Consider the following 15,554-nt stretch of genomic DNA (forward strand, 5'->3'; position numbering starts at 1 on the left):
GGGTAGAATTGATTGTGAAATGGAAAAGGAAAATGCTTATGAACTTGCAAATTAAAATCATGATGCATTGACGGTAACCCTTTTTCATTTTTATTTAAAAAGAGAATTTGTTCTAGTGTGCGATGGCCGAACCTGTTCCTTTTCGTGGAGATAATTTCTCCTGCCTTAAGGGACATCCCTTCACATGGCACAGAGGAGGCTGGAGTGCAGAGAAACTGGTAGAGATGCAGTTATACAGTCTACCTGGGCCCCATTTTCAGATTAATTACACAATAAAAAATATATTTTTACAACATTACACGTAAAGAGTCAAGTGGAAGTTTTTCTAAAGTTATTTAATGATATTTATATTATGGAAGCAGATTTTTGACATTTTACCTTTTTCCTGTTTTCAGATATAATAAACACGCACAAAACAAAAGTAAACGGCCAGAACACAAAGCTGGAAAACCCTCCGATTGCCAAAAATCAACTCAAAATCCTCCCACCCAACAGAACCTCCTCTATTCCTCGCTGGCTCCAAATCTCTCAGTGGAATGATCAGTGGTTCGCTATCTGTCACCATCAAAACACTCCACAAATCCCGCGAATGATTCGCTTACTTATAAACCATTGAATCAGCTACCGAAGGCTCTAACTGAAGCTCTGACGTCACTGATCACGTGACTCTGGCCAAACGAATCAAGCTTCGACACAGAGCTTCTGAAGCAGTGTGTTGGTTTTTTTGACACACGCACCGGAGCTTCAGCTTCAAGCGGACCATCACTAATTTCTAGAGTTTTTGTTTGTTGTTTTGGCCATGCTCACCCTGATGCCTGCTACCTTTTGGGACTCAATAAACTGACTGGCTGTTGTGAAATCCGTGGTAGCTGTTTTTTGTTGGTTCGTCCTTCTTAAGAGCAGAGAGTGGGGGGGGCATTCTTCCTTATTTTTATTTTCCTTATGTTGCATGCCAGTTTTCCCTGGGCTGGGGTGTAGCATAAATGGGGGCTCGTCCATTCGCTGGAAGGTCCGAGGGACCGCTTCAGCCTTCCTCTCTTCGTTGTCAGTGTTTTGTGTTAGGCGTGACTGTTATGTGTTTCCTGTTTTACTTTGAAGTTCTGTCTTATCTCAGTGTGTTCAGTTTACGCTTCCTTGTCTCAGTGTGAGTGTGAGTGGGCCAATGTTTTGTTGCGTTCAGGGCACGCCTAGACCTAGAACGTAACAGTAGTTGTTCATCACTGAGCAATTTGTTAATGTGTTTCGAGCCAAATAAATGAGAGAGAGAGAGAGAGAGTGACGTCAGAACACGTCATACTATAACCTCCCGGGAGCGGACGGAGGGGGTCAGTCGTTGGGATGCGCATGCGCAGACAGAGTGCGCGAGCGGCGGGCCTTGACTTTCGGGGGAAAAAAACACTTTCTCACGGACGGTGACAGTGAAACGGATAACAGTCTTCAGTACCTGCTGGACTTTGAAGCTGTGGATTCTGGGACTGTTGGAAAAGGTAAAACATTTTCATTAAAACCTTATTACTGTTTTGTTTTTGTTACTCGTCATTGTAGCTTGTTGTTAATGTTGTGCTAACAGTAGCGATTAGCTAGATACGTTAGCCGTTGACGTCAGCGCAATTTGGTATCCAACTGTTTTCCTAACAAAACCACTGTTATAATTAAGTGAAGCTGCTCCCAGCTAATGTGAACCTTTGGCTTCTAAAATATGTGGTTCAATTGCGTGCTGCGTACATAACCTAATGTCATCTAGACCGAAATTAAAATTTAATATATTGTTAAAGTCACTAAAATGGCGCCTGAAGCCTTTTGTGACGTGAGCTCTGTGTCTGCTCTAGAAACTCTGTAGATCTGAGCCGTACATTAAATACTCACATGAACCTGTACTTTGAATTCTGTATGAGCTGTATAAAATGCAGCTATGCATAAGAGTTTGAATAAATAATTAGATTAGATAACTCTTTATTGTCTAATCTAATTATATAGAAATGTGACATGAGAAGGTGTGTCTTTGACTGTTCCTGCATAACTTAGTTTCGGACTAGTTGACAAGTTATGCTCCGGTCATTTGATGTTTCCAAGCTAATGTTCTTTTGTAATATAGTTAATTTTTTTGTATATTTCATTTATCCACCATCATACATACAAGCTAAGAAGAGGTCGTTATACTAACAAGAGGTATCAACGCTGGGCCAAAGTTCAGCACATGGTTAAAGTTTGTAATCCAGCCAGGGTGTAAATATCACTCAGCAGCCAGAGCTGAAGCAGGTAGCATCAACACATAAATCTACTCTACCCGGCTTAAATCACAAGAGCACCTCTGACCAAAAAGCTGTAGATTTTTCTTGTTTGCACAAATTAATCCAGATTCACATTAATTGTGTTCACAGCTCCAACAAAATGAGGAAGAGGAGGGGGAGAAACACAATTAGGTTGAATTACAATTGGATGGAAGGCGAGGACAAGGAGAAGGAAGCTTAGGATGAGGAGGAAGAGAAGCAGCAGGAGCATCTTTAGGGATCCCTACGATGTCATTGAGGTTGGTTTCATTAATATGGTCCTCTCACAAAGAACGATGACTTGTTTTAGTTCACCTACTTCCTGTATTAAATAGTGATGTGCAAAATGTTGTGAAAAACCATGGAGCAGGTACATATAGTGCATCTGCAGGTAAATGAACATCAAATCTCTAAGACAGACTGAAATCTGTATATTTATCACCCTTATGATAAAACCCATGTCAGCCATTGGTTTATGGACTTTGTATTTTGAAGCCTCAACACTTTCTTTATTGCTGTTGCTATGTTGGGACCATATTAGGATGAGGGATCAGGATCTGGAGTCATGCACACTATTGTTTCATTTAGTGTGTATCCATAAGATTCGTACAGCAGATCCAAGTTGTGCCTTGAAAACAGGAAAGTCGTCTGCATAGAGGAGAACTGTAATAGCAGGCTTGTACAAAGTGAGGCTTTGTGCTCTCGTTTTACTTCTGTCACCCTGATTTGATGCAGATTTCACTTGAAATCAGGCAAAAACTGGACTTATTTTTTATAATGTGTTCTTGTGAATTGATTGTGTATCGCATATGTTTGGTTTGACTTTCTGCAAGACAACAGTCGTCCACTGGCCAAAAAAGTTTTCCAAATACCTCCATGTGATCTAGCCTGGATTTAGAAAAGAATAGCAAAAAACATCTGCACCTCCTGCTTCAGATGCAATTTGTGTTTCTGTGTTCAGAGGCAGCGGCGAGAGGGGAGACCTCGGCTCATCCAGCTGGAGAGCCTGACCAGGAGGAGTCGAACATTAACTCAGCTCTTCCAGGGCACCCTGCAGACTCGGCTGTTGGCATCGACGAGGGATGACGTGAACGCCAAACTGGAGTCCATCACAGGTCAACTGCAGGTATGCGAGACCGACCTTCTGAGGAGGGTTTCACTTTTCTCTCTTCTTTATAATTGACCCTTTTCTCTCTCTTTCAGCTCCTTGTCTCAGAGTGGGAGGGGTTTGAAGCACAAAGGGAGGAACTTGTCGTTTGGTTGGCTGATATGGATGTCCGCCTGAGTGAGGTTGACCAGCTGACAGGAAACACCAGTGAAAAACTGAAACAACTGCAGGTGTGGGCTTGTTTTGATATGACATATATTTGATATGATACATACGTCAGAGACATTATCCTAAACTGGACTAACCAAGGACCATGAGTACAACATGAAACGTACATTACATGGCGTAAGGCTGAAGTTCATTGATCATTTTAATCATAAACTTGTTGTTGAAATATTTTTACTGAACATGCAAACATCTGCTGATGAAAATGTGTTGATTTATTGGTCTGTTATGAAGCTGTTGCTATTTCTAATGTGTTTTATCACTTTCTGATGTTTTATTAATTAAACAATACATGTATTATTTGTGTTATCTGTAGCTATAGTATTTATATATTTATTTATATTATAGCAAATATATTTAATTATTACTGTTTAAAACACTAATATGTGACATGTATCAGTAGTGATGTTGTGCTGAGGGTTAAAATGCCTTTTTGTCTTTTGGTAACTACAAAATGACAAACCATTAATACATGTCTATGCTCTGCTCGTATTTATATTACCCTACTCAAATTCAATTTATGATGCATTTTATTTTGAAAAAAGGTTCTTTAAAATGGTTCTTTAAAAGAACCATTTGAAGGACCTTTTTAAAAATGGTTCTTTAAAAAACCATTAAAGGTGCCCCAAAGAACCACTGAAAGAAATGGTTCTTCAAAGAACAATTGTTTGAAAGGTTCTTTGTGGCACCAAAAAAAATTCTTCTATGGCATCAGTCTAAAGAACCACTTTTGGTTCCAGTTGGCACCTTTATTTTTCTGAGTGTGCTAGAGAACCTACAGGTGCTAATTGTCACGATCCTGGGTCCTATGACCCAGTGTTTTGAGTTTTAGTTCTTTTGATGTTTATAGTTTATGTTTAAGCTTATTAGGCTTCCTATGTTTTTATATTATGGATTATGTTTTGAGTCCTTTGTTGTACTGTTTCTTGTTTCCCTAGATTTCAGTTATGGTTATCATAGGTTTAGTTCTTTGGCTTTGTAATATTACACAAGTGTAATATACAGTGTTCAATGTTGTGTCTACTGTGGCCTTTTTGTACCATGTTTCAGGTTCCTATGTTCTGTCTTCTCAGTTGCTGTTAAGTTTGCATGTTTAGAGTTCAGTCAGTGTGTTTCCTGTTTTACTTTGAAGGTCCATGTCTCATGTGAGTGTTTCTAGTTTTGCTTCCCTTGGCTGGTCCAGCCTGATTACTCCCAGCTGTGCTCTCCTTTGTCTCATTCCCTCATTATCCCTCTGTTTATTTAAGCTCTGTGTTTCTCTTTGTCAGTGTCGTAGTCTCACTCATGGCTGTGTTTCAGTTTACCCGTGTCCCAGATTAGTTTTAAACAATGCCATTCTGCAATAAAGCAGCTTTTTGAGTTTAATTTCGTTGTCGTGACTTTTGCGTTTGGGTCAGTCTCCTGCCTGTACACAGCCGAAACATGACACTAATATGAAAACATGTTTATCAGCTCTGTTTTCTCTGATATAGAGAACACACTTCAAGATGTAACTCGTGTTGAATCTGATTTAAGCTTTCAGATAAAAAACAATGTGATCTGTTTATGGATCTTGGAGCTGAACCTCACATGTTTCTGGTCCTGGGCTGCTTATTGAGGGGAACCCAAGAACGAAGAACACCAAGTTTAAGAAACAAAGCTGCCTTAAATTATGTTTGTTTTCAGCAAAGGAAAGATTTGTTACAGAAGTTCAAACTAGAAAAACTAGTCACTGCACGCAACATAGTTTCAGTTTGCAGTACACATGATCACCCTGGGGCGCCTCTGTCAGTGCGCCCCAGGGTGGCTGTGGCTACAATGTAGCTGCCATCAGCAGTGTGTGAATGACTGATATGTAAAGCGCTTTGGGGTCCTTGGGGACTAGTAAAGCGCTATACAAATACAGGCCATTTTCACCATCTTTTGTGAAGCATCAACAGTAACAACTTGTTATTTAATACAGCTATAAAAACACTATCACATATTGAGAGTTTGTTTCATTACACTCAAATTCAGATCATACATCTGATTTGTTTAATGTTACGTAAATAAACATGTCTCACTTCACATTCTGGTCCTAAAGTTTGTAAAGATAAACTGTTAAAGGAGGAAACAAAGCAAAGCAAACTTACAGTTTCTTCTCACACCAACAACAAGCTCCCCTCCACAGCTTGAGACTAAACACCGACACACAGGTGAGCTGCTTCCTGGAAGGAGGCGGGGCTCCACGCGAACCTCAGCACCGGTGGGAGGGGGAGGAAGTAGATTTTCACATTACGAGCACTTTGTTTTTGAATGAATGTGATTTCACACTGTTGGTGTCACAGATGTCCGCTGGGTCTATAATGGTCAGGTGGTACTGTCACGGCGGGGCACGCCGATCTTTGTGAAGCCGGACCCAGAAGCAGACGCAGACAGAGGACTTGCAGGTTGAACTAAACGCGAGCTTGATTTAACTGGTTGCAGGCAAAAATCATGAAAACTATGACTCTCTATGAAACACTTTGACAACTATGACTAGCTGTGAAAAAACTAAGATTGACTATGATGAGACAAAGTGTGGCGAGGAAAACAGACAACCTGACAATGACTTAACAAATACACAGACTAAATACACACAAGGGTGATTAGGAGGAAAAACACATGGGGAAACAGCTGACACTCATGAACTTAATGATGCTGCGGGGAAGTAAAACTACCTACAGTAGCCTCCTACAAAATAAACATGACAGACCTAATACGAACTTGACAACATGAATCAGGGAGACTGGAACATAAGGGGTGATGAGACTGCAGCGTGTTGTGCGCTCTGCTGAGAAGGTGATTGGCTGCAGACTCCCATCTCTGCAGGACCTGTACACCTCCAGGACACTGGGGCGTGCAGCTCAGTCACAGCTGACCCTTCTCACCCTGGACACAGTCTGTTTGACCTGCTCCCCTCAGGCAGGAGGCTCCGGTCCATTCGCACCAGAACCTCTCGCCATAAGAACAGTTTCTTCCCCTCTGCTGTTGGACACATGAACAATAACCGTATGACTGTTCCCACCACTAACACATGACCCTACGCTGTGTTCACTGCATCATTCTATGTTTGGCACTGATCACCACCTGCACTCATGTATATATCATGTATATATCTATCCACTTAGCACTTTTAATTCTTACTCTTATTTTTATTTTCATGTCTATTTAAGCGTAATTTATAACAGTATGTTTGCACTGAAGCACCGCAGCAATTTCCTAATGTTGTAAACCTGCTCAACATTTGGCAATAAAACCCTTTCTGATTCTGATTCTGATGAAACAAAAGGATCAAGATGAACAAGGACTAAGATAACAACTGAGGAGCTTTAGATTACTAACATAAAAGAATATCAAAATACAAGGCAACTCAAACCCTGACTAATAATAAAACAAGAACTTAGCATGTCTACAAAGGTACATGATGACGGTGCAAAATGAACACAAATGCTGGGTCCCAGACCCGGCCCATGACAGTTGGTTTCTGTGTAATTTTGTCAAAAACCATCAGAAACTTAACATTTCAGCGTTTCGCTTTCTGAGCAGATTCAGGTATTATTAAAAATAATAAAGTAATTTTTTTTTTTTTATCAGTGATGATTATCAACAAAATTATTAAGGTGTTTATCATTTGTACAGGACTGTGATGGAGTATAAATAAAGTTTTTACAGCTGAAAGAAACATTTAAAGGATTTTAAAAGAATCAAATTCAGTTCAGGTCATATATTTTTAGACAGTGAAGCATTTTTTTAGCTGTTTTCCCCTCCCTCCTATCACAGCTGTTTCACTGATAGATGTAGGACACTCTTCTTTATATAAATGAAGCTTATAAAGAGGTGTGGACATGATTTAAAGCAGCGGTCCCAACCTTTTTTGCACCATGGACCGGTTTATGTCTCATAATATTTTCACAAACCGTCGTGGATAAATACAACAAAATAAAACCAGTACCGGTACCAAAGAAATACCAAAAAAAAAATGTTTGTGGGACACCCTGACCTCCTGTGAAAGTTAATTTCACAGCTAACCCAATTAGATCCATCAGAGAGGGAGCAGGAACATCTTGTTCTCACAAGTCTGAGCTCCTCACTGAATTTTAGCTTCACACCAACAAGTCCAGACCTGCTACACTGACAGACAGGCAAGCTGCTACCTAGAAGGAGTCAGGGCTCCACCTCTGATGGAAAAAGACATGCAGATTTTCACAATAAGAGCACGTGTTCCAGGAGGACTTTGATGTATTGTTAGGACTTGGGACTTAGTGTTTTACCAAACTTTAAAAAATATGTGGATATAATTTTTCTCACAATCTCCATCAGGGTTACAGGTTAGGGTTAAAAGATGATTCTTTGTTTTTACATTCATCAGGTCCCAATCAGCCTAAATAGCATAGAGAAATTAAAAATAAGATAATGGTAAATGGCCTGTATTTGTATAGCGCTTTTCTAGTCCCTAAGGACCCCAAAGCACTTCACACTACATCCAGTCATTCACACACTGGTGATGGCAGCTACATTGTAGCCACAGCCACCCTGGGGCGCACTGACAGAGGCGAGGCTGCCGAACACTGGCGCCACCGGGCCCTCTGACCACCACCAGTAGGCAACGGGTGAAGTGTCTTGCCCAAGGACACAACGACCGAGACTGTCCAAGCCAGGGCTCGAACCGGCAACCTTCCAATTACAAGGCGAACTCCCAACTCTTGAGCCGTGAATAAAGATAACCTTTATTAGTCCCACACGTGGGAAATTAGTTTTGTCACAGCAGGAAGTGGACAGTGCAAAAGTTATGAAGCAAAAATTATAATAAAATAAGAATAAATACAGTACACAGCTGTACAGAATAGAATAAAATAAAATACTATATACAGTAGAATAAAATAAAATAAATATACAATAAGATAAAAATAGAATACAAATACAAATACTATATACAACTGAGTAAAAATACAACGATGACAGAAAGGATTATTGCACTTAGTATTATTGCATATGTATGGATGTGTGTGCTTGTTCAGTTAAAGTCTTTATTGTGGAGTCTGACAGCAGTGGGGAGGAAAGACCTGCGAAATCTCTCCGTCCCACACCGTGGGTGCCGCAGTCTCCCACTGAAGGAGCTGCTCAGTGCTGTCACAGTCTGCTGCATGGGGTGGGAGATGTTGTCCATCAGGGATGACAGCTTAGCCGCCATTCTCCTGTCACTCACCACCTCCACTGGGTCCAGAGGGCATCCTAGAACAGAGCTGGCCCTTCGGATCAGCCTGTTCAGTCTCTTCCTGTCCCCAGCAGAGATGCTGCCGCCCCAGCAGACCACACCATAGAAGATGGCTGAGGCCACCACAGAGTCATAGAAGGTCTTCAGGAGTGGGCCCTCCACTCCAAACGACCTGAGTCTCCGCAGCAGGTACAGCCTGCTCTGCCCTTTCCTGTAGAGGGCGTCTGAGTTATGAGTCCAGTCCAGTCTGTTGTTCAGATGAACACCAAGGTACCTGTAGCTGTCCACAGCCTCAATGTCCATACCTTGGATGTTCAGTGGTTGCAGTGGAGAATGCTTGTGCCTGTGGAAGTCTACCACCAGCTCCTTGGTTTTACTGGCGTTGATCTGGAGGTAGTTCAGCTGGCACCAGTCCACAAAGTCTTGAGTCAGTCCTCTGTACTCCTTGTCGTCCCCATCAGTGATGAGGCCGACTATTGCAGAGTCATCAGAGAACTTCTGCAGGAAGCACTGGGTGGAATTGTGGGAGAAGTCTGCAGTGTAGATGGTGAAGAGGAACGGAGCCAGAACCGTTCCCTGTGGGAGAACCGTTCCATGAAAGAGTTCAGGTCTTGCGAAATTTTTTGATTCAGTAATTATCCAAATTTTCGGTGTTAAATTTATGTTAGTAAATTAGATTTTAGGCAATAAAATGGCAATACAAATATAAAAAACTAAATAACATTTCCCTGTAAATAAATGGCCTGTATTTGTATAGCGCTTTACTTAGTCCCTGAGGATCCCAAAGCGCTTTACACAACCAGTCATCCACACATCCACCCACTGGTGATGGCAGCTACATTGTAGCCACAGCTGCCCTGGGGCGCACTGACTAAATAAACTAAAATAACAAACAAAACTGTTGTTAGTGCTGATGCATGGCTGTAGCTTGGTTTGGGTTAGAAATGGACAGCTGAGCTTGTCTTGAAACAGGAAAGGCACTGTCCATCCACCATGCTTTTAAATATCTTTAATAATAAAACAAACAAAATAAGTCAAATAAAAGAAATAAAGCTCTTCAAGGTAATAAACCACAAGAACCTAAGCAGTGCTAGCTCAGCTCAGGCTTAATGCCAGCAAACTCAGTCATAGGAAGATTTTTTCACAAAATCTCAGGCTGTGACCTGAGTCATGCATAGAAATATTTAGACTTTTCAGTTTTTCCATGTCTTTGTGCAGTGATGATCACTTAGTTTGCTGCTGTCAATCTCTGAGGGTTTTGTGTTCACTTTGTGTTCTTAATCAGTGGATTTGATTTGTAGTGTTTGAAGCTTTTATTTTTATTCCTTTATGGTTCATTGGTCAAACTGTGATCTCTTGTGTTTCTCCATTGAAGTCTTTTGGGTTTTTTGTTAAACACTTTGTTACTATTCAATTGTTTTTGGTGTGAATGAAGGCTCACTTCATCTTATTAGAGTTGTTTGTCCTGGATTTGGCTCCAAACCTCTGCCAGCTAATCCCAGTTAATCTTCTATTAAAAACATGTATACAGAGCCTTAAGGTAATTGAGGCTCTGTATACATGGCTTTTATAATTCTGTTTGTCCTCATGACATACAGTGGATCCAAAAGTTTGGGCAACCTAGTTAATAGTCATTAGTGTCCTGTATAAATCGTTGGTTGTTACACTAAAAAAGTGTCAGTTAAATATATCATATAGGAGACACACACAGTGATATTTGAGAAGTGAAATGAAGTTTATTACATTTACAGAATATATAGAATATCCACATGCCTGTCTTCTTTTCCTGTTTTCCCTTTTATCCATCACATTATTTTTCTAATGTAAGTGGAGTCATAAAAACTTGTGGCAGATACATTTTCACTGCTATGCTGATGACACCCAGCTCTATCTGTCCATGAAGCCAGATAACACAAACCAATGAGTTAAACTGCAGGAATGTCTTAAAGACATAAAGACCTGGATGGCCGCTAACTTTCTGCTTCTTAATTCAGATCAAACTGAGGTTATTGTACTCGGCCCTGAAAGTCTTAGAAATATGGTATCTAACCAGATTCTTACTCTGGATGGCATTACCTTGGCCTCCAGTAACGCTGTGAGGAACCTTGGAGTCATTTTTGACCAGGACATGTCCTTCAACGCACATATTAAACAAATATGTAAGACTGCTTTCTTCCATTTGTGCAACATCTCTAAAGTTAGAAATATCCTGTCTCAGAGTGACGCTGAAAAACTAGTTCATGCATTTATTACTTCCAGGCTGGACGACTGTAATTCATTATTATCAGGAAGTCCTAAAAACTCCCTGAAAAGCCTTCAGCTGATCCAATATGCTGCAGCAAGAGTCCTGACAGGGACTAGAAAGAGAGAGCATATTTCTCCTGTTTTGGCTTCCTGTTAAATCCAGAATTGAATTCAAAATCCTGCTCCTCACATACAAGGTCTTAAATAATCAGGACCCATCTTATCTTAATGACCTTGTAGTACCATATCACCCTATTAGAGCACTTCGCTCTCGCTCTGCAGGCCTACTTGTTGTTCCTAGAGTATTTAAAAGTAGAATGGGAGGGAGAGCCTTCAGTTTTCAGGCCCCTCTTCTGTGGAACCAGCTTCCAGTTTCGATTCGGGAGACAGACACTATCTCTACTTTCAAGATTAGGCTTCAAACTTTCCTTTTTTCTAAAGCATATAGTTAGGGCTGGACCAGGTGACCCTGGATCCTCCCTTAGTTATGCTGTAATAGACGTAGGCTGCCGGGGGATTCCCATGATGCATTGAGTTTTTCCTTTCCAGTCACCTTTCTCACTCACTATGTATTAACAGACCTCTCTGCATTGAATCATATCTGTTATTAACCTCTGTCTCTCTTCCACAGCATGTCTTTATCCTGTCTTCCTTCTCTCACCCCAACCAATCACAGCAGATGGCCCCGCCCCTCCCTGAGCCTGGTTCTGCCGGAGGTTTCTTCCTGTTAAAAGGGAGTTTTTCCTTCCCACTGTTGCCAAAGTGCTGCTCATAGGGGGTCATATGATTGTTGGGTTTTTCTCTGTATCTACACTCAACAAAAATATAAACGCAACACCTTTGTTACTGCTCCCATTCCCCATGGGATGGACGCAGAGACCTAAAATTCATCCCAGATACACAATATAACCATCCCTCCCAAACAGTGGTCACAAATCAGTCCAAATGTGTGGTAGTGGGCACATCTGCCATATTGAGATAATCCATCCCACCTCACAGGTGTGCCACATCAGGATGCTGATCTGACATCATGAGTAGTGCACAGGTGTACCTCAGACTGCCCACAACAAAAGGCCACCCTGGAATGTGCAGTTTTGTCTCACAGCAAAATGCCACAGATGCCACAAGCAATGAGGGAGCGTGCAATTGGCATGCTGACAGCAGGAATGTCAACCAGATCTGTCGCCCGTGCATTGAATGTTCATTTCTCAACCATAAGCCGTCTCCACAGGCGTTTCAGAGAATATGGCAGCACATCCAACCGGCCTCACCACCGCAGACCTCGTGTAACCACACCAGCCCAGGACCTCCACATCCAGCAGGTTCACCTCCAAGATCGTCTGAGACCAGCCACCCAGACAGCTGCTGGAACAATTGGTTTGCACAACCAAACAATTTCTGCACAAACTGTCAGAAACCGTCTCAGGGACGCTCAACTGCATGCCCGTCGTCCTCATCGGGGTCTTGACCTGACTCCAGCTCGTCGCCGTAACAGACTTGTGTGGGCAAATGCTCACATTCGATGGCGTCTGGCACGTTGGAGAGGTGTGCGCTTCACGGATGAATCATGGTTCACATTGTTCAGGGCAGATGGCAGCTGAGAATGTCCCAGTTCTTGCATGGCCAGCATACTCACCGGACATGTCACCCATTGAGCATGTTCGGGATGTGCTTGACCGGCGTATACGACAGCGTGTACCAGTTCCCACGAATATCCAACAACCTCGCACAGCCATTGAAGTGGAGTGGACCAACATTCCACAGGCCACAATTGACAATCTGATAGACTCCATGCGACGATGTGTTGCACTGCATGAGGCAAATGGTGGTCACACCAGATACTGACCGGTTCTGGGTCCCCAGACCCCCAATAGTGCAAAAAACTGCACATTCCAGGGTGGCCTTTTGTTGTGGGCAGTCTGAGGTACACCTGTGCACTACTCATGATGTCAGATCAGCATCCTGATGTGGCACACCTGTGAGGTGGGATGGATTATCTCAATATGGCAGATGTGCCCACTACCACACATTTGGACTGATTTGTGACCACTGTTTGGGAGGGATGGTTATATTGTGTATCTGGAATGAATTTTAGGTCTCTACGTCCATCCCATGGGGAATGGGAGCAGTAACAAAGGTGTTGCCTTTATATTTTTGTTCAGTGTATGAAGCGCCTTGAGGCGACTTATGTTGTGATTTGGCGCTATATAAATAAAATTGAATTGAATTGAATATGAGAAGACTCCTTAGGCATCATTTACTTCTATGTGCAAAGACATGTTTTAATGTGTGCAACAAAAAACAACAAACAAATAAATAATAAATAACTTGTATTTATGTAGCACCTTTCTAGACAGAATCACAAAGTGCTGCACATGAGATAACAAATAATAAAGGGTAAAACAGACAATATAAAACAGGCAGAAATTGAACCAAAAACAGTTTAAAAAGGTGAGTTTTGAGTTGTTTTTTTTAAAAAACAACAACCGAGTCCACAGTTCTTAATATCTCAGGGAGAGAGTCCACAGTGTCGGGGCCACAGTGGCAAAAGCTCTGTCACCATTAGTTCTCATCTTAGTCTGTTTTACAGCAAGTAAGCCCTGATCAGAGGACCTCGGGGACCTGCTGGGGACATCGGGCTGCAGCAAATAAGATAACCTTTAACCTTTATTAGTCCCACACGTGGGAAATTTGGGAAATAACTGCAACATGAAAATTATTGTCAGATTTATAAAATGTGCTCCAACCTGTTTTGTTCTTTCCTTGATGCATGTTAATGAATCCAAATGAGTGAAAATCAGTGTTCACCATCTGTAACCTGCACACTGTCACACACTCTTATTGGTCCAGATAAAGAATCATGCTTACCTCGTGGTAAGATGGGTAAATGGTGAGGATACTGTAAGAGAGCGTGGTTAAGAGAGGGAGAATAATAACTAAATAATAAGCGAGGCTTTGCTTCAAATAACAAAGTTCTAAATATTGTTTCCCTGAGACACGCTGGCTCATGTAAACTAGCAAATAAAGAAAAAAAATAATTTCAATTCAATGTTACTTATATAGCACCAAATCAAAACAGCAGTCTTCTCAAGGTGCTTTATATTGTAAGGTAAAGACTGAACAACAACACCGAGGAAACAGAGGAAACTCCAACTATCATATGACCCCCTGTGAGCTCTTTGGCAAGAGTGGGAAGGAAAAACTCCCTTTAACAGGAAGAAAGCTCCAGCATAACCAGGCTTATGGAGGGAAAACCATCTAACAGTCAAATGATCATTTCTGAGACAGTCCTACACTTGTATGGACACATTCAGGTATGAAAGTATGAATGTTTTGTGTGTGAAATTCACTGAACGAGGCACTTAGACTGTAAACAGCATTTTAATGTCACAGTTATTTGAGCTGAGGGTAACTCTATCAGATGAAGCAAATACTATTTTCATAATGGGTCCATCTGATGATTATTTATTCATCTTTTAGCCGTCCAACACTAGAAATTGTTAAAACTATTACAAATACACAAAGAAAATGGTGATCACAGCTGTGGAGAATCGTGAAATACTCGTGTGAATCGTGTTGTTATGGACGTGCTTCAGTTTATTTCATTTAAAGGATGAATAATGAAGAAAAACATTCTAGATTTTTGCATTTTTATTGTTAAAAACTGCTACAGATGTTGCTCAGTCACATTTCCATAACAGATGGTGTCAGATCTTTATGCAGTGTCGGTGAGACGATCAACAACAGATCAGACAAAACACTCAAGCGGACACTCCTCTGTAGAAGGAAACATGGAAAGTGTGAGGTAACATCAATTTATATTTCAGGCTGTTTTTATGTAGAACTTCAGCGCCAATGTAAAAGTACCGGTTTTAGGAAGATGAACAATATTTTCAGGAAGGATGCCGGTCTGCAAGCAGAGCTGGTTGAACTTCTCCTCAGCGCTGAGGTCCAGACTACGTCCTGTGAAGCCACGTGATGTAAATCTGCTGCAGTGGCTGTAACTTGAAGTTTCTTCAAAGAGTGCAGAAATGCACATTCACTCCACACCCAAAGGGTTTTCAGTGTGATCCTGTCTCAACTTGTGCTATTCCAGCTCCAAACGCTGTGTGTGTGTTTCACTTCACCCATCAGTATGCCTCAGGAATTTGATAGATAAAATACCACACAAACTCAAACATGATATACAAAACAGTGCAGAGAAATTGGGGGGAGTGAGAAAAACAATCTTGTTGGTGTTTGGCTCAGCAGTCAAGATTTTTATTTACCATTTGCGTACAGGACCAGCAGTCCATGCACGCTGGAATTCTTGTGCAGAGCTCTCCAGGTCAAGTTACATTTTTGAAAGGTAAAGAAAATCAAAGCAGTTAAAAATAAAATAGAAATAAAGTATGGAAGACCACAAGAGCCACGCACAATGAAATAAAGAATTCTCTGCATAAATAATGAATTCAAGAATAAATAAATTCATTTTCAGATTCCACATTAAAAC

The 15,554-nt window shown here is 41.3% G+C and overlaps 1 long non-coding RNA gene across 1 annotated transcript; it reads right to left on the reverse strand.

Moving 5' to 3' along the window:
- Positions 1-14,695: 14,695 nt before the first annotated feature.
- On the reverse strand, positions 14,696-14,995 carry LOC113029746 (uncharacterized). The gene is made up of 2 exons (XR_003273488.1): positions 14,930-14,995; positions 14,696-14,839 (listed from the first exon to the last, which is right to left on the reverse strand). It is a non-coding gene; the product is annotated as an uncharacterized LOC113029746 (long non-coding RNA).
- Positions 14,996-15,554: the final 559 nt, after the last annotated feature.

This window comes from Astatotilapia calliptera, chromosome 9 (genome assembly GCF_900246225.1).
Source record: "Astatotilapia calliptera chromosome 9, fAstCal1.2, whole genome shotgun sequence".
NCBI classification, from domain to species: domain Eukaryota; kingdom Metazoa; phylum Chordata; class Actinopteri; order Cichliformes; family Cichlidae; genus Astatotilapia; species Astatotilapia calliptera.